Source organism: Chiloscyllium plagiosum, unplaced genomic scaffold, assembly GCF_037043375.1.
Source record: "Chiloscyllium plagiosum isolate Xiang-an unplaced genomic scaffold, Cpla_swu_hap1 HiC_scaffold_15, whole genome shotgun sequence".
NCBI lineage: Eukaryota > Metazoa > Chordata > Chondrichthyes > Orectolobiformes > Hemiscylliidae > Chiloscyllium > Chiloscyllium plagiosum.
In genome coordinates, this window is record NW_028270153.1 from 47,943,644 (window position 1) to 47,967,373 (window position 23,730).

Genomic DNA, 23,730 nt, shown 5'->3' on the forward strand with positions numbered 1-23,730 from the left:
CACTCAGTCTTTTGTTTCAATATAAAGACTGAAATAAGAAGTTGAAATAAGAAGTTTGGTTCAGTGCCACATCACAATGATCACAGTGCCACATCACAATGACACACCCATTGCTCTTGGAGGGGAAGGTGTACACTCAGGAAATGTCACTCATTAGTATCAAAACCATTAATTGAATTTTGTGATTCTGTTCTCAAATATTGTTCCTTAGTTTGAACATTCTGGTAGCCTTTCCCTGAACTTACTATTGTTTAACTGCATCCTACACCCCTGATTAGGATTCCAGACTATGTATAGCACTCCGGGTGTGATCTGACTATCATTCTAAAGGAAAAAGCCATTCTTTTGATCATATTTATACTCACACAATATAACATCCCACTTATGTTTTGTTGGGAAGCTTCCCTTTGGTTTGACATCTTGGGAGATTGATCTATTAAGACTCTCAAACTCATTTTCTGATTCCCTTTTTTCAAATTAATCTTTTAATCCATCATCTCATTTTATTTTTATAAATTGATGGTTTCATTTATCTATATTGAATTCCATTTGTTAACTGTTAGCCTTGCAGTCTAATTTTTGTCACCTATCCGTTTGTCTTCATTTTGCCACTATTGGAATATTGCATTTAATTCTGGTCTCCTTCCTATCGAAAGGATGTTGTGAAACTTGAAAGGGTTCAGAAAAGAGTTACAAGGATGTTGCCAATGTTGGAGGGTTTGAGCCATACAGAGAGGCTGAATAGGCAGGAGCTGTTTTCCCTGGAGCGTCGGAGGCTGCGGGGTGACCTTATACAAGTTTATAAAATCACAAGGGGCATGAATATGGTGAATATCCAAGATCTTTTGCCCAGGGTAGGGGAGTTCAAAACTAGGGGGCATAGATTTAAGGTGAGAGAGGAAAGATTTAAAAGTGACCTAAGGAGTAAATTTTTCATGCAGAGGATGGTGTGTGCATTGAATGAGCTGCCAGATGAAGTGGTGGAAGCTGGTACAATTGCAACATTTAAGCAGCATCTGGATGGGTATATGAATAGGAAGGGTTTAGAGGGATATGGGTCAAATGCTGGCAAATGGGACTCGATTAATTAGGATGGTCAGCATGGATAAGTTGGACCAGAGGGTCTGTTTCCATGCTGTATTTCTCTATGACCTCTACTACTTTATAAAATTCTAAACTTTCAGATCGAGAATCACAAAATTACAAAACTGCAAGAATAAAAAGGCAATGGTCCTGCAATCCAATCCTCAGTATTCGTTCAGTGTCGCATCACGGTTATTATTTTTCTAGGTGATACAGATGCAACTCTTGGGTGAATGGGTGTGGTATTTACATTTAGTAAATCTCATAAAAATGTTGTACTTTGTACACTGAATGCATCATAAAAACAGAGAACACTGGAAGTACTTAGCAAGTCTGGCAGCATTTAGACAGAGAGAGAAACAACATTTCAGATCATTACATTTAGAAATGGAAAAGTTTCCAGCCTGTAGAAAGAAAGAGATGGCCTGTGATAGAAGGAAAGATAAGACAATAAAGGAGCAGAGCCAAACAAAGTCACAATGGGATAAATAAAGAGGCAAAAAATAGTTCCAGAGGAGAGGTGAATGAACAACTGATTGTCCAGTAAGAAAAACCTGAAAAACAAAATTGAGATTGACACATCCAAAGAAAAGGAAACAGAAAGGAGCAGCCAAGATTACAGTCTAAAGCTGTTGAATTTAATATGGTGTCCAGAAAGTAATAAAGTGCCTGAATAAAGAATAAAGTGCTGTTCATCTGCATGTGATGACTATCATCTTGCTTTTCTTGTTTTTGCTTTTCACTGCAGCTGATTATTATTCAGATATTCAGTCAACTACATCTACTAATTCTTATTATTTCACAGTTTTTCCCTTGTGTTCTTGTTCCAATTTCCCCCATTTTACCCCCATTATATCAATTACATTTCTAACATTTGCCAGTCCTGATGAATGCTGTGACCTGAAAATTGAACTTTGATTCTTTCGCCATAAAGGCTGCCAGCTGAGCATTTCTTGCTGCTTCTATTTCAAATTTCTATCATGCCAACTATTTTGCTTTTGTGTTTTGCAATAATCTGTGTGGTTCCAGAGGATGTTCCATACTTCCAATATATGGAGTTACATCATGTTTTCATATCTGTTGCTCTGTATTCAAAATAATATGTGTGAATAAAACACTATTATGCATTTTTGTTTTCTCAAGTTTAAATCTGGATAACAAAATGGTGATTTACCTTTCACTTATAATTAGAGATTTCCAAATCAAGCTTAATTACTTTTTTTTAATGTATTCCATGGCTGCAAGCCAGCACTACTCTGTCTCATTTTAATAGTCAGAGCAATCCTCTCCCAAAGTGGAAAAACCTGTATAACTTTGGGAGCCGCACCTTTTTGAATGCTTCACATTACAGTGCAAAATTTTCTTTATTGATTCAGGGACCTTTTCTTTACAAAAGAACTGGCCAACAGGGAATTTCTTGATGGTTTGGGGATTTGAAAACAATTGGGTTTAACACTATAAACGTGTGGACTGCTCACTACCCGGAAGGAAAGTTTTCCACAAGGCAACAGACCAGAAAAATGCCCTCCCACAACTTGTAACACACTGCAGGTGGGATATATTGCCATTGTGGGTCTTCCATCTCCAACTTGGTCGGCTACTCCTGTAGTATATGATGTGGAGATGCCGGTGTTGGACTCGGGTGGACAAAGTTAAAAATCCTGATGTGGTCTCCTCTACACTGGGGAGACAGGATGCCTAGTTGCGGAACGCTTTAGAGAATATCTCCGGGACACACGCAAGAAGCAACCCCAGGCCCCGTGGCCAAAACTTTAATGCCTCCTCCCATTCCGCCAAGGGTATGCAGGTGCTCAGCCTCCTCCATCGCAAAACTCTAACCAACCGATGCCTGGAGGAAGAGTACCTCATCTTCCGCCTTGGGACCCTCCAACCACATGGGATTAATGTACATTTCACCAGTTTCCTCATCTCGCCTCCCCCTCCACCTTATTCCATATCCAACCTTCCAACTCGGCACCGCCCTCATGACTTGTCCTACCTGTCCATCTTCCTTCCTACCTATCTACTCCATCCTCCTCTCCAATCTATTACCATTATTCCCACCTCCATCTACTTCTCAGCTACCTTCCCCCCAGTTCCACCCTCCTCTCTTTTATCTCTTTATTCCTTTGGCTCATAAGCCTCATTCCAGATGAAGGGCTTATGCCCAAAACATTGATTTTCCTGCTCCTTGGATGATGCCTGACTTGCCGCGCTTTTCCAGTACCACACTCTTGACTCTGACTCCAGCATCTGCAGTCCTCACCTTCTCAAAATTAAATATCACACAACGTCAGGTTATAGTCCAATAGGTTTATTTGGAAGTACAAGCTTTCAGAGTGCTGCTACTTTGTCAGGTAACTAAGGGGCAGGATCATAGGACCTGAAATTCACAGTAAAACTCCTGTCGTATTGCCAGCATCATTAGCACCCTAGTGGGCACTGAAAGTACTGCAGAGTCAAAACGTGTGGTGCTGGAAAAGCGCAGCCAATCGGCAGCATCTGAGGAGCAGGAGAGTTGAATCGTCGACTCTCCTGCTCCTCGGATGCTGCCTGACCGGCTGTGCTTTTTCTGCAGCACCACACTTTTTGACTTTGATCTCCAGCATTTGCAGTCCTCACTTTCTCCCACTGATGGTAGTGCAGGCAGGCTGATGAAGAAGACAGCATAGATTCCATAGTGAAGCAAGTGCAGGGTATTGGGTTGGGAAGGTTTTGGAAAGCCCAGGGAGAAGACTGGGTTCTTCAGAGCAGGAAGAAAGAAGTGAAGAAATAGGGAGGCGCCATTGTCACTTGAAGTTGGTAAGGTGTGCTTCCTAAACAAAGAACACTCCCTGAAGGTCGGATCTCTCCTGATTCCTACCATCTTATAAAATTCTGTAAACATCCTGCCTACACCAACCATATTTTGGCATGCTAACAACACTCAAGAAGCTTGACACCATCCAAGATAAAGCAGCCTGTTTGATTGGCACCAAATCCACAAGCATTCAGTCCTTCCATCACCGACACTCAGTAGCCGCAGTGAGTACTATCTACGAGATGTGCTGCAGAGATTCACCAATGATTCTTAGACAGCACCTTCCAAGCCGATGACCACTTCCATCTAGAATGACAAGGGCAGCAGATACATGGAACACCACAATCTTCAAGTTCCCCTCACCATCCTGCCTTGGAAATATATCACTGTTCCTTTACTGTCACTAGGTCAAAATCCTGGAATTCCCTCCCTCATGGCATTGTGGATCAACCCACGGCAGGTGGACTGCAGCTGTTCAAGAAGGCAGTTCACTACCACCTTCTCAAGGGAAACTAGGGACGGGCAATAATCACGAATGAATTTCTTTTTAAAAATTCAGGATAATTGAGTTTTTATTAAGCCTGATTGACTTAATTATTTATTTGCATTTTGTGTGGGCAGGTTGCTGATTTTGGTGCCCACCTATCCCATAAGTCTTATGGGAGTGACTTTGGGGTGGATGAGATGTTGGTGAGCTGGTCACCTCACCAGTAGTACTTGCCCATCAGTCAAAAACACACCCAGTGGGGCATATGTAATCTTCAGCCCTTAGACACTGGAGCCAGGAAGTTTATCACTGAGACATAAGTGACATGGATGTCAACAGAATGCGGTCTGACCTGCCATTACACACTTTGAACAGGTTGCTGTGATAGTATAGATATTATGAGAAATCAGCTCAAGTGTCTTATGCTGATTTGATGCCTGACTTAACTTCTTTGACTCTGTGGCTCCAATTCATATGCCATCTTACACTCTCACAAAACAAAGAACTGCAGACGCTGGAGATCTGAAACAAAAACAGAACCTCAGCAGGTCTGACAGCATCTATGGAAAGAAAGCAGGGTTAACCTTTCGAGTTCAGTGACTCTTCATCAGAACTGATAGCAGCGAGAAAAAAGTGGTATTTATGCTGAAGGTGAAGTTGAGAGGGTTAGGGGCAGAAGAGAAATGAGCAGATCGGTGGAGAGAGAGATATGAAAGGGGTAAGTGAATAAGGAGATTATGGATAGCAGACCAGAACAGAAGGAAAGCTGAATAAGTGATAATTAAAGCAAAGAATAAGAGAAAATAGATGATCTGAACTGGAAGCATCCATGTAATGTGATAATAGGCCTAAGAGTGAGTAAGAAAATCGACACTTTGAGCAAAAGCCCTTCATCCTGATGAAGGGCTTTGGTCCAAACTGTCGATTTTCCTGCTCCTCAGATGCTGCCTGACCTGCTGTGCTTTTCCAGAAACACTCTAATCTTGACTCTAATCTCCAGCATCTGCAGTACCCACTTTCACCTAAGATTGAGTAACATTGGGTGACTGTGCTAAAAGCAATCCATGTCATAACAGGACTGGGTACAGGGCTGGGTAAAAAGCATGGAAGGATAAAATCAGGCTCTAAACTTATTGAACTCCATGTTGAGTCCCAGAAGCTACATGGTCCCCAAGTATAAAATAAGATGTTAAATTTATTCAAGAGATGGCCAGATATAGCATTGGAGCAAATGGGATCAAAAGTAATGGGGGGAAAGCAGGATTAGGCTATTGAGTTGAACAATCAGCCAGTTGAGGGACTGAATGGCAGAGCAGGTTTGGAGGGCCGAATGGCCTCTTTCTGCTCCCATCTTCTATGTTTCTATGTTCTTCGAGCTTGCATTAGACGACTGCAGCAGGCTTGTGACAGAGATGTTGGCATGGGAACATAGTAGTGTGTTGAAGTGGCAGGAGATTGGAAGCTGGAGGTGATTTTTGCAGACAGAACAAAAGTGTTCCACAAAGTCATCACCTAGTCCCTGTTTTGACTCCCCAATGTAGCTGAAAGCACTTTGTGAGTACTGAACACAATATTGAGTGAAGTGCAGGTAAATTGTTGCTCCGCCTAGAAGGTGTGTCTCGGGCCTTGGATAGTGAGGAGGGATGAGGTAAATGGGCAGGTGTTACACCTTCTGCATTTGCAAGAGGAGGTACCACAGGGTTGTGGGCAAGCATTGGAAATAGAGAAGGAGTGGACCAGAGTGTCCTGGAGGGAATGGTCTCTGCAGAATGCTGACAAGAGAAGAGTGAGGAATACGTGTTTGGTTGTGGCATCTCACTGTAGGGGATGAAATTGGCAGTTTGCAATCCTTTGGATGAGGAGGCTGACAGAGTGCTAAGTGAGGTCCAGAAGGACCCTATCATTGTTCTGGGAGGAAAGGGAAGGGGTGAGGGCAGAAGTATGGGACAAATGTCAAATATAGCTAAGGACCCTGTCAACCATGATGGTGGGGAATCCTTGGATGAGAAACAAGATGGACACTTCTGAAGCTGCATGCAGGAGGTATCATCAGAACTGACGTGATGGAGGTGGAGAAATTGGGAGAATGGAATTGAGTCTTTACAGGAAGCAGAGTGTGAGGATGTGTAGCCTAATAACTGTGGGAGTTGGCGGGTTTGTATTGGATGTTGGTGGCCAGTCTAACCCTAGAAATGGAATCAGAGATGTTGAGGAATGCAAGGAAGGATTCGGAGATGGACCAGGTGAAGGTGAGAATGGAGTGAAAGTTGGAAGGGAAGTTGATAAATTGTTACAGTTCAGAACGAGAGAGAGAAGCAGCATTGATAATGTTATTGATGTGTCGGAGAAAAAGTTGTGAGTGGGGACAGGAGTAGGTCTCAAACAAGGTATGTTCCACATATTCTACAAGGAGACAGGAATAACTGGGGTCCATGGCTACACTTTTAATCTGAAGAAAATGAGAGAAGTTAAAGGAGAAGTTGTTCAGAGTGAGGGTGCGCTCGGCCAGGCAGAGGACGGTGGTGGGTCAGGCCTTCTATGCAGGAAGAAGCAGACAGCCCTGAGACCAACCTTCCTGGGAGGTTAACGTGTAAAGGGATTGCACACCACGGTGAGGAGAAGGCATTTGGAGCTCGCGAACTGGAAATTCTGAAACCAACATAAAGCATTAGTAGAATCGTGGATGTAAGTGGGAAGGAACTGGACAAGGGGGAAAAAAAATGAAGCCATGTAGGAATAAGTAAGTTCTATGAGGCAGAAACAATGGGCCTGCCTGGACTGCCCCGTTTGAGGATTCTGGGGAGAATGTAGAAATGGGCTATTTGGGGTTGAGGGACTATGAGGTGGGAGGCAGTCAGGGGGAGATCCCCAGATGAGGCGAATTTGAAGACAGTCATGGACCCAATGGCCCAATGGCCAGGGGAGATAGGAGGAGATATCAGAGATGGCACTCAAACTCTGCAATGTAGAGCTCAGTACACCAGATTACATCAGCACCACCCTTGTTGGCAGGCTTGGTGACAAAATCAGGGTTGGATCTGACTGCACAGAATGTAGTCAGTTCAGAAGGAGAAAGGTTTGAATGGGCGAGGAGGGAAAGGGTAGAGAAATTAAGGCAATCAATGTGGTGTTGACAGTTCTCAATGAACAAGTCCAGGTAAAAGGCAAGCAGGAGTGTTTCGGGTGGATGGAGAGTGATGGAGATGGGTGAAGGCATCTATGCGATGGGGAATGGACACCTGTCCAAAAAAATGGGCACAAAGGCAGACGCAACGGGAGAGCAGGTCATGCCAAAAATTCATATGTTTACCAATACAAAGGATACACCCATTCCCGCTGTTTAAAGATGCCATTCAACTTGCAAGTTAGTTGTTTATTACTATCCTTGGTTCTTGAAGATTTTATTAGAAGTTACAGTTTGCTGAAAGTATTCAGTAAAGTTGATTAAAAACTGCAGGTAATGGTGGTATGCTCAGGGAAGACAGTGACTATTGCTGATTATTCCATTTGCAACCACTCATAGATACTGCAGTTGCTATCTGCTTTGAAGTGCACAAAGATATGGAGCAGGCCCACCAAAGAACACACACTGCATGCAAACAGAGGATGGACAGCAGGCAGTCAGAATTCATTCAGCAGGGGCCGGCTGGTTGTGCTCGAGCTTATCCAGTGAGGGTCTGTAGGCAACATTTCTCTTATCTATACCTAAGGCAGGAGCAGTATGCTTCACTTTTCCAAGGTACTGATCACAGATGTGCGAAATCCTTTGCAACCACACTTCAGTCACAGCAGGACAAGAGTGGCACACTCAGTGGCAGTTATGGTGACCATTGCTCTGAACATTTTTATAATTGGGTTCTTCCAGGCTGGAATGGGAAACATATAAAATGTTTTGCTATTCATTTCTGTATTTGAAAGGTCACAGGGGAAGAGACTTAATTATGTTCTCTTGGAACAGAGACAAATAGGACCACGCATGTGGTTGTGCCAGGACAACAGGGATTCCTATGGTGCACAACATCATCAATCACACACACATGGCTTTGTGGGTGCTGCATCTCAATGCTGAGATAAACCAAAACCACTTGTTGAACATTGGGTTTGTGTACAGCAACATCCAACTTATCATTCTGTTAAAGACGGAAGAGAGGAGGCAGCCTGCACATTCTGAACAGGCTGTGAACTGCCTTGTTATATTATTGATGCTAGATAAACAAACGGCTGTAATCACAAGGAGATTCCTTACCAGGTTTTCAACTTTTCCCCTTACAAGTCTGAAATAAACAGAATATGCACAAATTTTAATGAAGGTTATACTCAACACATACTCATGACACTTTTTATCCAGCATCATTTATATTAAACTCAATGAGGCATTTGCAACAGCATTTTCCAAAATGGGTTTCCTGTGGCCAAACGCTTTCCCAATAGAAGGCTAATGGGACTATAGTCCACTTATGAAAGTGGCTTTTGAATGTGCTGACCTTCATGGATCTGTCCAGTTTATGTTAAGGTTACCATTTGCATAAGACATGAATGACAGTAATTAAGTGACTGTACCAATACTCCATTTACACTCATATAAAGATGACTTCTTCCAGGTCCTAGTTGTTATGTATCTTTTTCTAGTAATTTCAGACTTCTAGTTGATTGGGTTTTCAGGCTGTGCAAACTTTAAAAATTTGAAGTCAAAAATTTCTTGCCCATGAATCGCTAACATGAATGAACATTTTTTCATTTTACCAACATCATTAGAAACCACAGTTCAATCATCAGAACTGGCTGCATATACAATACTGGATGAAGTTGTCTTTAAAATGGTAAGAAAGGATCGAAGAGTTATGTATGAGGTACTTTTGGAGGTTTGTGTTAACAAACATGGTGGTGCAATACAAATTCCAGGTATTTTTCTTTCAGAAGTGTCACACACCAGAATCAGATCCAACCCACTAGAAACGATAAAGCAGGACTTAAACTCCATTGCCTATTCTGTGCACTGACCACCATTTTCTACAGCAACAAAGCATGACCAAGCAGTGTAGCTAGGAACAATTCCATTAAAAATTGTGTATATTATAATAATTCATTAAATTCAAAACACATAATAAAGTACCATGCCCTTAATTGTAAAATGCTTGTTTCTAAATGGGAGACAAAACTGTTCAAATAATGTTCAGTAATCTTTTTTTTTTCCAGCTTGTAGCATTTGGGAACAATAGGTATAGCCAGAATAAAAATACTGTTTCAACATTCTTGTTCCACCCCTGTGTTCATATTCACATTCTGTGGTTTGTTGTGTTGCAACGTACAGGAACATAGCTATTGCATTTAACCCCAAACACCAATCTGTTAATTACACTGTGCTGAAATAAGATGTTTGGTCATGATATTTAAACAAAGCTGAAAATGTGTTGCTGGAAAAGCGCAGCAGGTCAGCCAGCATCCAAGGAGCAGGAGAATCGACATTTCAGGCATGAGCCCTTCTTCAGGAAGGAGGAAAGTGTGTCCAGCAGGCTAAGATAAAAGGTAGGGAGGAGGGACTTGGGGGAAGGGCATTGGAAATGCGATAGGTGGAAGGAGGTTAAGGTGAGGGTGATAGGTCAGAGTCAGGGTGGGGGCGGAGAGGTCAGGAAGAAGATTGCAGGTTAGGAGGGTGGTGCTGAGTTCGAGGGTTGGGACTGAGACAAGGTAGGGGAAGGGGAAATGAGGAAACTGGAGAAATCTGAGTTCATCCCTTGTTGTTGGAGGGTTTCTAGGCAGAAGATGAGGCGCTCTTCCTTCAGTCGTTGTGTTGCTATGGTCTGGTGATGGAGGAGTCCAAGGACCTGCATGTCCTTGGTGGAGTGGGAGAGTGAGTTGAAGTGTTGAGCCACGGGGTGGTTGGGTTGGTTGGTCCGGGTGTCCCAGAGATGTTCTCTGAGATGTTCCGCAAGTAGGCGGCCTGTCTCCCCAATATAGAGGAGGCCACATCGGGTGCAGCGGATGCAGTAAATGATGTGTGTGGAGGTGCAGGTGAATTTGTGGCGGATATGAAAGGATCCCTTGGGGCCTTGGAGGGAAGTAAGTGGGGAGGTGTGGGCGCAAGTTTTGCATTTCTTGCGGTTGCAGGGGAAGGTGCCAGGAGTGGAGGTTGGGTTGGTGGAGGGTGTAGACCTGACGAGGGAGTCACGGAGGGAGTGGTCTTTTCGGAACGCTGATAGGGGAGGGGAGGGAAATATATCCCTGGTGGTGGGGTATTTAAACAAAGTCAGGATGACCTCCACTAAACAATAGATGCAAATCAGACTAGATTATGCCACTTTTTAGCTCACTTAAAGAGGAAAAAAAATCAGTATTTTCCAATTTCAGTTATTTTCTTCCAAAACCAAGTATACTGTAAAAATGTTTAATCATGCAAACTCTTATCAGATCAAATCTAGACTAGAAAAGTTGACAATTCTCTCAACCCAAGTACAAAAAGAATCATAAGAGACAATTTCAAATCCCATCTTAAATGACAGTTAGTAGTGATTGAAAATCAGAGGGAAACCTCTCAGCTAGGATCTACCGTACATCATTTTTAAGCGGCCCACATAATTCCTTCCTAAAAGGAGAAATCAAGCCTCACTACTCCACTAATGACACTATCAGCGTAAATGAGTGTTACCAAATCGGCCAATTGGTTCTCTTTAGTGCCACTACCAAAAGCAAAAGAAAAGTCCACCAAGTTTTTTTTCTAATGATCAAAATGATCAGAAAATGAAACCTGAAAGCAACAACACCCACAGATTCTATGGATTACCTAAAGTGCACAAACCAGACATCCCACTCAGACCCATAGTATCACTACAAGGGACACCATCACACAAACTGGTTCACCTCTATCGACAAAACCCTTGCCGGAGAAACAATAGCCAACCTGCTGGACATACAGAACAGACAACAAGACGGGGAACCTATCAACAAAGACTGCATACTCAAACTACTGGACCTGTGCCTCACAACACACTTCACATTCAATAACTAAATATATGAACAAATCAACGGCACACCTATGGGCTCACCCATCTCTGGACTCATAGCAGAAGCGATAATGCAAAGGTTAGAACAAACAGTCTTACCGCAAATTCAACACAAACTCTGGGTCAGATATGTAGATGATACCTTTGTAATCATCAAAAACACAGAAATAGAGAACACACACCGGATCATCAACGCCACACTCACAGAAATCTGATTCACTAGAGAGGAAGAGAAGGACAACCAACTCTCATTCCTAGACGCGATGGTACAGAGAACACCAAACGGAGAATTCACCACAAAGGTATACAGGAAAGCCACACACACAGACCAAGTCCTAAACTATGAAAGCAACCACCCCAACACACACAAAAGAAGTTGCATCAAGACACTGTTCAAAAGGGCCACAACACACTGCAGTACACCAGAACTGCAAAAATAGGAAGAAGAACACCTATACAATGTATTCGCCAAAAACGGATACCCCCCGCAATTTCACCAACAGATGCTTAAGGGAAAGACAACGGAATGAGGACATGCCACAACCCAAAAGACTAGCCACACTACCATACATCAAAAGCATTTCTGAACTGACAGCCAGATTACTGCGACCATTAGGACTCATAACAGCACACAAACCAACAACCACTCTCAGACAACAACTCACCAGGACGAAGGACCAGATACCCAGCATGAGCAAAACCAATGTAGTGTACAAAATCCCATGCAAGGACTGCATAAAACACTACATAGGACAAACAGGAAGACAGCTAACGATCCGCATCCATGAACACCAACTAGCCATGAAACGACATGACCAGCTATCCTTAGTAGCCACACATGAAGATGACAAGCAACATGAGTTCGACTGGGACAACACTCCTATCATAGGACAAGCCAAACAGAGAACAGCCAGGGAATTCCTAGAGGCATGGCACTCATCCACAGATTCAATCAATAAGCACATCGACCAGGACCCAATATACCGGCCACTGCAGCAGACAGCTGGAACTGACAACCGGAAGCGGCAGAGACAAACCACTATAAATGCCAGAGGAAACATCACAGAAGCGCTTCACAGGAGGCTTCCAAGCACTGAGGATGTCACCTAGACAGGGGACGAAACGTCTGCAACACAAATTCCCAGCTTGGTGAACAGAACCACAACAATGATCCATTTATTATGAACAAACCTATTCTTAAAGCAAGTGGCAAACTCTGATTAGCACCAAATCCAAGATCCAGATTTTTTTTTTAAAGTCCCCCTTTATACCAAACACAAACAAGCCTCTGGAGAAATAAAAAGGCAAAAGGGATTTTTCTGTTTAAAAAATCCCTGTCAATCAGGGGTCTAAAAAGAAAGGATAAAATCTGATGATCTCACATCCGCTGAATTTCTTGTTGATGAAGATGCATTGTTGACAGCCATAGATTGAAGCTAAGTGCCTCATTCTAATTCCATCCAAGTTAAATCTGAGTCCCTGAGAATTGATCACTGTCTACTACTCCAAGTTTTCCAAGAGGAGCAGATTTAATTAGTAATTGAAAACCATACTGGTTTCCCAAAAATCTCTGTTCAGGAGAGAGGAAAAGACCATTGGTAATTGCTTCATAACCATGAGGATAGAGTCCCCTGGTCTCTGGAAGCGATTTTCCATGATTAAGCTTGTAAACCCTATCTCTTACCTCCTTAAAAGGTTTCTTTAGCTGTTTCGCTAAAGTCATTTGACTTTCTGTAAAAAATACATGCATGTATTAAAGTTTTAATGTCAGTTTCCAAAAAATCAAATGGTAAAACCCTTCTGAATCTGGAAAACATCCATGTAGTTCAAAAAACTATTTGTGTGTCCTAGGTAGTTTCTTAAGCATAAATGTACATACCTAACAAAGAGCACAAGCCTTTATTCAATTGTCTGCCCATTAAATTTGTCACCGGAGATATAGTTGGGAGCATTTCTATAGCGTTCTTATATGTTGTTGATGCACAGTCCTGGTCACGATGCAGTACAGGAGTGTGGTTATAGAACATAGAACATAGAACATAGAACATAGAAAAATACAGCACAGTACAGGCCCTTTGGCCTTCGATGTTGCGCCGATCCAAGCCCACCTAACCTACACTAGCCCACTATCCTCCATATGCCTATCCAATGCCCGTTTAAATGCCCATAAAGAGGGAGAGTCCACCACTGCTACTGGCAGGGCATTCTATGAACTCACGACTTGCTGAGTAAAGAATCTACCCCTAACATCTGTCCTATACCTACCACCCCTTAATTTAAAGCTATGCCCCCTCGTAATAGTTGACTCCATGAAAAATGTTCTGGACATGAAGATTCTTGTTGGCTTAAGGATGTCTATATTGTCAAGCATTTGTTGTCATAGTTCTCTACAAAGGGCTGAGCTTGTACAGTTGATCTAGTGTTGGAACCCATCAATGGTGGGCTTTTGTTTGCATTGGCTATTAAACTATGGAAAGTGCTCAACATATTCCAGAGACTCTCCTTCAACTTATATAATAAGTGGACTATATGGCTGACCTGATGAGAGTTGGTATACGAGTTTTGTTCTTGATAACATTTAAGAACAGGCCAAGACTCTCATAAAGGATTGTAGAGAGCATGACTGACTCACTAATCTCACACAGAGTGGGCAATGCTACGACAGGCATCCACAAACTGCATGCCATATGGCAGTCAGTTTAGATTTGGCATGGAAGTCTATGGGGTAGATGGATAGATGGCATTTAGTACTGACAAGCACGGAACAGTTTACCTTTGATGAGGAGAACACCTACTGTCAGATTGTAGACAATATTGGAGGGGGGGGGGGAAACTAACAACCTTGCTTGATTCTGACATGGGCTTTTGAAGGCATCTCTTTCACATCTCCTCCACAAGATTGTTGCAATTATATCATCATGAAGTAACTGCAGGATTGCGATAAAGTAGCATGTCAGTTTTTTGTAGTTCATTGCAGATGTAATACAATGGCTTAACTAAAGTAAATCACAGGGAGGAATCAAACAGAAAAGATTAAACATTTAATTACCACTGATATGCATTTAGGTTCTCAATGATCACCTTAACACAAAATTCTATAAAATGTTTTAGAAAAAAAAAAGATTTTATTTGTGTGCAAAATATTGTGAAAAATATGTGGTTTAGTATATGGTGCTACAGCACCTAGCACGACAGGGCAGTAGGACAAAGGAATTTGAACAGGTCACATCTTCTCTTTTTTTAGCTTGGAATACTAAGTAGTCTGAAAAATCTAAAGAGACAAGGAGAACCACATATTTAAATATCTTTAAAATAATGAAAAAACACTTTTAAATCCTTGAACTGACCTACAAGAAATGAAAGAAACACATTGATGAGTGTTATCATGATATTTCAAGTACGTTGGTTGAATGAAGCCATTAAGGATTATCAGACAACAAGCAATGAATGACCCAATCATCATGGAATTTTTGACACATTATTGAAATCCTGATTCAAGAGGAAAAATGCATTAAGTCCTCCTACTCTGCTTGTAGTGTGTCGTGAAACTATAAACAAATACTACAACATTTTATTAACTAACTTACAAATGTATAAAGTGAACTCAGGGCAAAACTTTTAGCACTAAAATTATAATATGTCAAGGCACGTGCAGGAAAATAACAAGTTAACTCATACTATAAAAATACTATATCAGCAGTTGATAATTGAAATTAACAACAAAAAAATATTGGTTTAGAATGGATGAAAATGTGCCACAGAATTTTAGCCACAGCAGGAACTGTTCATTTCTGCTTGTTTTATTGTAATTTTTGAGCAGTCTTTTATTACATCCTCACTATGACATGTGCTGTAATTTCTGTTTGCTTTGAATGCATTTTGAGGCCATAACCTGTCATATAAAAATTGAAAAGCTTCTGAGCTTGCAAGATCTTAAAAATACTGTGTGACTGATGATTAAATTGCTTGAACCATTAATTTGCAAAAGTTGAAAGAAGAATAACTCCTAAGAATTTGCTGCTTTCCAGCAGTTAAGACTGTTTGTACTGAATTCGACTTTGTTACATCAGTCTTTATATTCCAGCATTCATGAGTGAGATTGACAGAAAATTTAAGAAACATTTGCAAACTGACATCTGAAATGAAATGTACTATTGCTAAATTTCTGTGTGACTCAGATATAGGTGGGAAGGCATAATGTAATCAAACAGAGTCAGCACTGGCTTCACAAAGGGGAATTTATACCTGACAAATCTGTTAGAATTCTTTGAAGAGGTAACAAGCAGGATGAATAAAGAGGAACCAGAAGGGGCAATGTATTTGGAATTACAAAGGACATTCAATAAGATACCACACAGGTTACTCAATAAAATAGAGCCCGTGGTGTTAGGAGTAGGATATTACCAAGGGTAGTGAATTGGCTAAAGAATAGACGATAGAGAATTGGAATAAAGGTGACTTTTCCTGGATGATAAGGTGTAGTTACTGGAGTGCCATAGGGATCAGTGGCGAGTTCATAATTTATTTACAATGCATATTAATGACTTGGATGTTGGAAGTGAATTCACTATTTGCAAACTTGCAGGTGACACAAAAATAGGTTGGAAGGCAAGTGGTGAGGATGATGCAACAGATCTACAGAGGAATGCAAACACATTAAGAGAACTGGTGAAAGCTTGGCAGTAGAATACAATCGAGTGTCTGGTGCAGGTCAGGCAGCATCCGAAGAGCAGGAAAATCAACGTTTTGGGCAAAAGCCCTTGTTGTAATATATGCAAATCTGCACTTGGCTGGCGAATATGCATTCTGCTGGCAGATTAGAGGAGGAATGAAAATTATTACAATAGGAAAAACTGTTGACAGCTCCAATACAGAGAGAATGAATCAATCACAATTAACTAGATTCAAATTCTGTGGGTAATAGGGAAGGCAAATGGAATGTTAACAATTATTTCAAATGGATTGGAGTATAAAAATAGTGTAGTTGTGCCAAAACTAAACAAAGCAATAGTCAGACCACACTGGTAATACTGTGAACAGTTTTGATCCCCTTAACTAAGGAAGGACACACTGACATTGGAGGAAGTCTAAAAATGGTTCATTAGATTGATTCCAGTAGGGCGGGTTTTTCGTATGAACAGAGGTTGGATAGGTTGAGCCTATACTCATTACAGTTTAGGTGAATGATGGGAGACCTTATTGAAATGTATAAGGATGAATGTAGAAAAGTAGTTTCCTCTTGTGGACATGTCTAAGACCAGAGGGCATAATCTCAGAATAAAGGGTTGCACATTTAAAACAGAGATGAAGGGAGTTGTGAATCTGTGGAACTCCTCACGACAGGTGGCCATTGAGGTTGAGTCATTACTATATTCAAGACTGAGATAGACAGATGTTCAATTGGTAAGAGAAGAGGGGGTAAGGTTATGGGGTAAGGCAGGAAATTTAAGTGAGGAGTATCAAATCAGTGATAATCCCATTGAATAGCAGAAGAGAATTGATGGGCTGAATGATGTACTTCTGCTCCTATGTCTTATGGTGTTATGGAGCATGAATAATCTTGGCAGTAACTTGCATCTGCTTGGCCTCATAGATCCTTTTGGCTGTGACAGTTAGCTTTTTCTGTATCATTTAAGGGGCATGTGTTGTATATTTTTCCTTCCAAGCACTGCACATTATACTGTACAAAAGAATTGTGACAAGGAACTTACAGCTGCCATATATACCAATTGATCCATCAAAAGTACTGAGAACAAATACTTAAGGCACATATCATTCTGAAAGCAACTCCAAACATCTTTTATCATCATAGATTGTTCTAAATGGTTAATGCCTGTGACTTTTCATCTTCTAATGGTCACACAATTTAGTGTAGGCACAGAGGCAAAAATCACAGGTCTCTGTATTGCTTCTGGCCCAGATCCCTGAAACAATCACATTGGTCTTGCCGATAAACCCCACCTGAGCACAGCAGGTCCCTTTGAGTCCTCACCGCAATTACTGACCCTGGATACAACCACTGTCCTCCTCACCCCCAGCCTGGGCCATGTCCTGGTGACTGATAGAAAATAAGAAATGGATCAACAAATCAAATCTATCTGTCAAGAGGTGGCTAGATATAGCATTTGGGGCAAATTGGATCAAAGGTTATGGGGAGAAAGCAGGATTAGGCTATTCAGTTGGATGATCTGCCGTCATCGTGATGAACGGCGGGGCAGATTTGAAGTGTCGAATGGCCTGCTCCTATCTTATATGTTTCTATGTTTACCCTTGAACCCTGCATAAACTGGAAATTCATCAAAACTTTGTTGCAAAAATCCTAACTAAATAAATTCCATTTCTCCCACTACCCTTATGCTCATCGACATACATTGGCTCTTATCCAGCAACACTGCAATTTCAAACTGCTCATACTTGTTTACAAATCCATCAACACAGCTTTGCCTGTTTCTGAACTCCTCCTACCTGAAGGTTTCTGGGCCGCTCCAATTTTGGCCACTTGCACATTCACAATTTTAGTCACTGGCATCCATGCTTTCAACAATCTAGGCCCTAAGTACCAGAGTTCTCTCTATAACTGTCTCGATCTCCTTTACAAATGCTGTTCAATCCTTCCTTTTTCAACAGTCTATTATTTATGGGTGTCATATTCTACTTGTTAATACTCCTGTGCCTTGGAGCAACTTACTATTTTAAATCTACAATGTAAATGAGATTGATTGTTAAGTCAGAATGGTTTTTATTTTTCATCAATTCCCTTTCTCTGCAATGATCTCTGTTTTGCAGTGGCTCTGGAATGTCACAAACTAATTATTTTTAACTAAAAATCTAACACTATAATTTGCAATGATGATATACTGAGGTGTTTTCAGAAAACAACAGTTGTATGAATGTATAGAATGGACTATCCATTTAAACAAAACAGAAATTCATAAGTATGCGTGGTCCTTTACAGCATCCGGACTTGTCCGTATCATATACCAAACAATAATCATTCCAATGTCACTCACTTACACATTCACCCTGAACATCAATTATTCTGTACAAATTTACCAAGTATATCAGTGGGAAATTATAGCTCTTCTGAGCTCTGCTTTCAAAGCATTCACATGCCAAAGATTTATTTGTTGCAAAAAATGTAAGGCAAAAGTTTAATCGAAGGTCATTCAACCGAAACAGAATTTTAAGTTCAGTGCTGCATTCAGATTGGCAAAAACAGTGGTTGTATTGTATGTCTTTAGCCTTCTTATCTGAAGCACTCTCACACGCCTACAAAGAATTTATGTTCCAAGCTTTTGTGTCATATTTTCATGTTACAATCAGCACAGTATCACTTCAGTTCATTACTGACAAAAAAAAAGTTACTTCAACATTTGAAACATGTACAATGCTTTTTTTTAAATTTTGATACTGTGGCGTTGCTAATTAGGTTAGATATTCTTCATACCTTTAGCTTAGATTTTTGTCATTTTTGCCCTGTTATTACTTAGCTATTGTTCTGGAAATAGTGAAAAGATAAACATTTGTTCAGTTTATGAGAAATGTTATCACAAATTAACGAAAGTCTACTACACACCATAGACTGGAGGAAACTCACTTCAAAAATTGCAATGTCTTATTGTGGGGTTTCACTATTTTATGCAGTGGATCCCTCACAGTAATTTCCATTAAGATAAAATTGAGCTGTTTATATTAGCAGCTCCAGTAGTTGAGATCGTCCACTTGAGTTGCCATGACTTGACCTCATGTGGGTTGGGTAGATGCTTTTCATTGTTGCTAAATTTTCTGTTGAGAAATTGTTTGCGCGTTGAAAGTGCTACACTCTGACAAGGAGCTGCGGTCGGCAGTGACAGCTCCACCCTTTAAGTAATTGTGTTAAACTTAATTGAGTACAGCAGGTAGCAATTTATAGCCGGTGAAACTGGCCACTAGTAACAAAAAATCTTGCCAGTGGAAGGAAACAATAGTAGTTTGACACTTGAGTTACCTATTTTTTGCTGGGTTTGGCTGCAATTGGATCGATGCTGTGAAGACGCCGAGCTGCAGACAGGCAAGTTTTACCTCTTTTCACCGCAGAGTAAATCATACAGTGTTCATCTGGAGAAAAAAAACGTCCGGCCTTGCCGAACACGATTACGGCTTTTTTTTTAATAAAGTGAGAACGTTGCTGAAGTCATGGAATTTTCAACAAAAATGTCGGGTTCATAAATAAGAGGGCAGATTGATTTTAATGTATGTTATTTTGGCAAACTGAAGAAAAATTGCTTTCGTTTTCAGAAATGATTTTTCCTTTTATTGGGAACAGAATTATTATTCGGAAGACTTTTTTGAGTGTCCGACAAGTTTGAAAAGCGTGACGTGTTCACATTCATAATTATCCAAGCAGCTTACTCTGTGAATACTGGACCAATCTCTTTCAAATGGCAGAAGGACTATGTTGTTACACAGTTCTGTCTTCCTCTGACGGTCATTGTTATTTTAAAGCAGTTTTCTAATTGTCAATGACTCTTGATAATGATTGTGGTTGGAATGACAACAAAAGCATGTGAGCTGGGTGCTTTTGGTTTTAAGAATGACAATAGGCATCCTGAATGAAACGTAGGAAACAAGGAATCAGGAGAGTCTTCAAACCCTGTTACTTATTACTGTAATAGACTGTTTGCACCAACTGAGTTAGCATTAAAGGAAAATGCAGAAAAATCAACAAGCTAAGTTATGATAATTTATACTAACATTCTCCTAACTGAGTAGCATCAATTAATGATAGTAAAGGACTCGACATTGACACAGCACCAGTAGGTAATGTCTTCTGTACAGTCCAATATGTGATCTTCACTACCACACATGTTCTAAACCTGACTTAATGTTATTGCTTCATTGAGATGGGTAAGTACGTTAGCTACAATATAAAAGGTTGTTATGGTGTATTGGTAGTGACCTTACCACTGTGCTATGAGGCCCAGGTTCAAGGTCCAGAAGTGCATCATAACAGCTCTAGACCTGCTGAATTTTTGCAATCACTTCTGTTTTTGTTTCTGATGTACAGCATCAGCAATTCTTTAGGTTTTTGTTAAAAATACTCAATTTGTAGCTATTATGTTAGCCAAGCCCAACCTGCTCCTGAGGTGTGTAATGACATCTTTGAACAATTTGATTAGAAATATCTACTTAAAATATTAGGGCTTCTTATAGTGCAGTGGAATGTTGTAGTGGTTCCTTTGGACTAGGAGGCCTGGGTTCAACTTCTTCCAAGGATGGATTAGAAAATATCTAAAACTGCAATATTTGTTGTCATATTGTATTGAAGGAGCCACAGGAGTACTTACTGTAACCAAGTGAAAACTAGACCATTTGGCTGGCCGCAGCTAAGGTTCTCCAGGAAGATGGCTCCTGATCCCTGTCATTTACTGAAACTAAAGGCAGCAACTTTGATTGGCAATAGCCTCCTTGTGGTTGCCAAGGTAGCAACATATCTCAGTTGCTATGTTATGTGTCGCTTTCAAGTCCAAGTATCATTCTTTTCTATATAAATGGTATGATGCAAATAGCTTATTTTGTGTTATTTTGTATGTCTGCTTCCCACGTCAGACCCATAATTCATGCATTCTCCACAATTCCTACTTTACTGAAGTCATCAAAGCTTGGAGAAAAGTCTTGTTGATTAATTGGTAATGCTGATGTCTTGCTCCAGAGTTTCATGATGTGTTTGCATTCTTGACAAGCCAAATTATAAATTTTAATGTTGCCTGTAACTAGACCAGAGTATCAAGTGCTGAAGTAGCTCTTCATTCTCAAACTACTTTGACCCTGACTCCATTCATTTAGCTCAAGCTGAACCAGGCTGTTTGTACTATAGGGTATTCTAAGTTGTACTGAGCTCAGGTTCTGCCATCAGAACACCTTTATTCTAACTTTGCAAATTCTGCCTCTGCTTCTATCTCATGTCATTTACTGCAGCAAATTTCATCCTTGTCTTTTTTTTCTCTCCAGGTTTAGTTCTCCTGCTGTCAAGCTGGACATTTTACCCTTCACCTAAACTTCAGCTAATCCAAACTATTGCAGCCTCTGTATCACCACATTCAAGTCCTGTTCATCCATAAATGAGTTAGATGAGGAGGCTGAGGGGTGAGTTACTAAATTTGCAGATGACACAAAGGTTGGAGGTGTCATCGCTAGTATAGAGGGCTGCTGCAGCGTGACATAGACAGGATGCAGAGCTGGGCTGAGAAATGGCAGATGGAGTTCAACCTGGATAAATGCGAAGTGATGCATTTTGGAAGGTCGAACTTGAATGCTGAATATAGGATTAAAGACAGGATTCTCGACAGTGTGGAGGAACAAAGGGATCTGGGTGTGCAAGTACATAGATCCCTCAAAGTTGCCACCCAAGTGGATAGGGTTGTTAAGAAAGCATATGGTGTTTTGGCTTTCATTAACAGGGTGATCGAGTTTAAGAGCTGCGAAGTTTAGCTGCAGCTCTACAAGTCCCTGGTGAGACCACACTTGGAATATTGTGTCCAGTTCTGGTCGCCCTACTCAGGAAAGGTGCAAAGAAGGTTTACCAGGATGCTGCCTGGACTGGAGGGCTTGCCTTATGAGGAAAGGTTGAATAAGCTTGGATTTTTCTCTCTGGAGAGGAGGAAGGGAGACCTGATAGAGGTGTACAAAGTAATGAGAAGAATAGATAGAGTCAATAGCCAGAGACTTTTCCCCAGGCCAGGATTGACTGGTACGAGGAGTCATAGTTTGAAGATATTAGGAGGAAGGTATAAAGGAGACGTTAGAGGTAGGTTCTTTATGCAGAGAGTTGTGAATGCATGGAATGCGTTGCCAGCGGTGGTGGTGGAAGCAGAGTCATTAGGGACATTTAAGTGATTGCTTGACATGTACATGGATAGCAATGGGTTGAGGGGTCCATAGGTTAAGTTACTATATTTTACATTAGGATTAAATCTCTGCACAACATCGTGAGCAAAAGGGCTTGTTCTGTGCTGTACTTTTCTATAACAAAAAGAATCAAGGAACTGGAAATCAGAAACAAAAACAGAAACTGCTGGGAAAACACAGCAGACAGATCTGGCAGCATCTGTGGAGAGAAAGCAGAGTTAACGTTGTGGGTCTATTGATCCTTTTTCAGAACTGATTGTAGCTAGGAAAAGGATAGTATATATGCTAAAGATAGGATGGGGTGGGACATGGAGGTAGGGAAAGTGGGAGGAGTAAACAATGGGTGGAGCTGGAGCCCAGAGAGGGAGAAATACAACTGGGCAGACAAAGGAATAGGTAATGGTCAGCCTGGGATAATGAGTAGCTTCTAATTAGCAGCTGCCAGTGGGTTGTTTGTTGTAGCCCATGTGATGACATGGGGGTTGGGGTAAGCAAATGGGAAATGGTGTTCATGCCCTAAAATTATTGAACACTTTGTTGTGTCCAGAAGGCTGCAGGGTATCCAAGCAGAAAATGAGGTGTCGTTCTTCCAGTGTGTGCACAGCTTCACTGGAGCACTGCAGCAAGCCTGAGACAGTGATGTTGGCCAGGGAACATGATGGTGTGTTGAGGTGGCAGGCAACCAGAAGCTCAGGGTCTTTTTTGCGACAGAATATAGGCATTCTGAAAAACGGTCACCCAGTCTATGCTTCATTTTCTCAATGCAGAAGAGACCACATTATGAGAGGGAAAACAGAACCTCATTTTCCATTTGGACTCAACATTGAGTTAGCAATCTTAGGGCTTGAGCACCTTTTTCCAAGTCCTTAGCTCAACCTCCACCATCCTAGCTACAGTCAGTTTGAAAAGAGGATCACTGGACCTGAAACATTAAGTCTACTTTCTCTCCACAGATACTACCAGCCCAGTAATTTCTGTTTCTGTTCATTCATACTCTCACTGACATACACTAGCTCCTGACCAATCAGCATTTCAATTTTTATGCATTCCGATTTATGAAATCCATCACGGTTTCTCCATATTTTATCTCTGTGACACTCATCAAATCTTCCACTTCTAGACTATGGCCTTAGCCTTCATTAGCAACATGCCATCTGCAACCTCACACTATTCTCTGGAATCGCTTCTGCCTCTCTTTATTCCTATCTTCTCTTGAAGATTCTATTTAAAATTTTAGACCAAGTATTTGTGCTCTGGCTAGTATCTTCTCCATTGACTCCACATTCATTTCGATTATGCCTCTGGAGAATTCCTTGGTGTTTTATTTTACATTCATAGTGTTATGTAAACACTTTATTATTTGTTTGTTTGTTTGTTTGGGACAGAATAAATATCATCTGTTGCAATTCCATTACATAAGTTACAATACTTGAGCAGCTAAGAATGGAAAAGCTTGCATTTATACCATACCT

The 23,730-nt window shown here is 41.0% G+C and overlaps 1 protein-coding gene across 5 annotated transcripts in view; it reads left to right on the forward strand.

Moving 5' to 3' along the window:
* The first annotated feature begins 19,010 nt into the window (after positions 1-19,010).
* bcas1 (brain enriched myelin associated protein 1) overlaps positions 19,011-23,730 on the forward strand; it is a 147,321-nt gene continuing 142,601 nt past the window's right edge. Inside the window, exon 1 of one of the 5 annotated variants that reach the window (XM_043710235.2) lies at positions 19,011-19,421. The gene's annotated coding sequence lies outside the window, so the exon portion shown is untranslated. Of the gene's footprint in view, positions 19,422-21,390; positions 21,497-23,730 lie in introns of those variants that run through there. The other 4 variants (XM_087994946.1, XM_043710239.2, XM_087994948.1 and 1 more) reach the window with 4 other exon arrangements.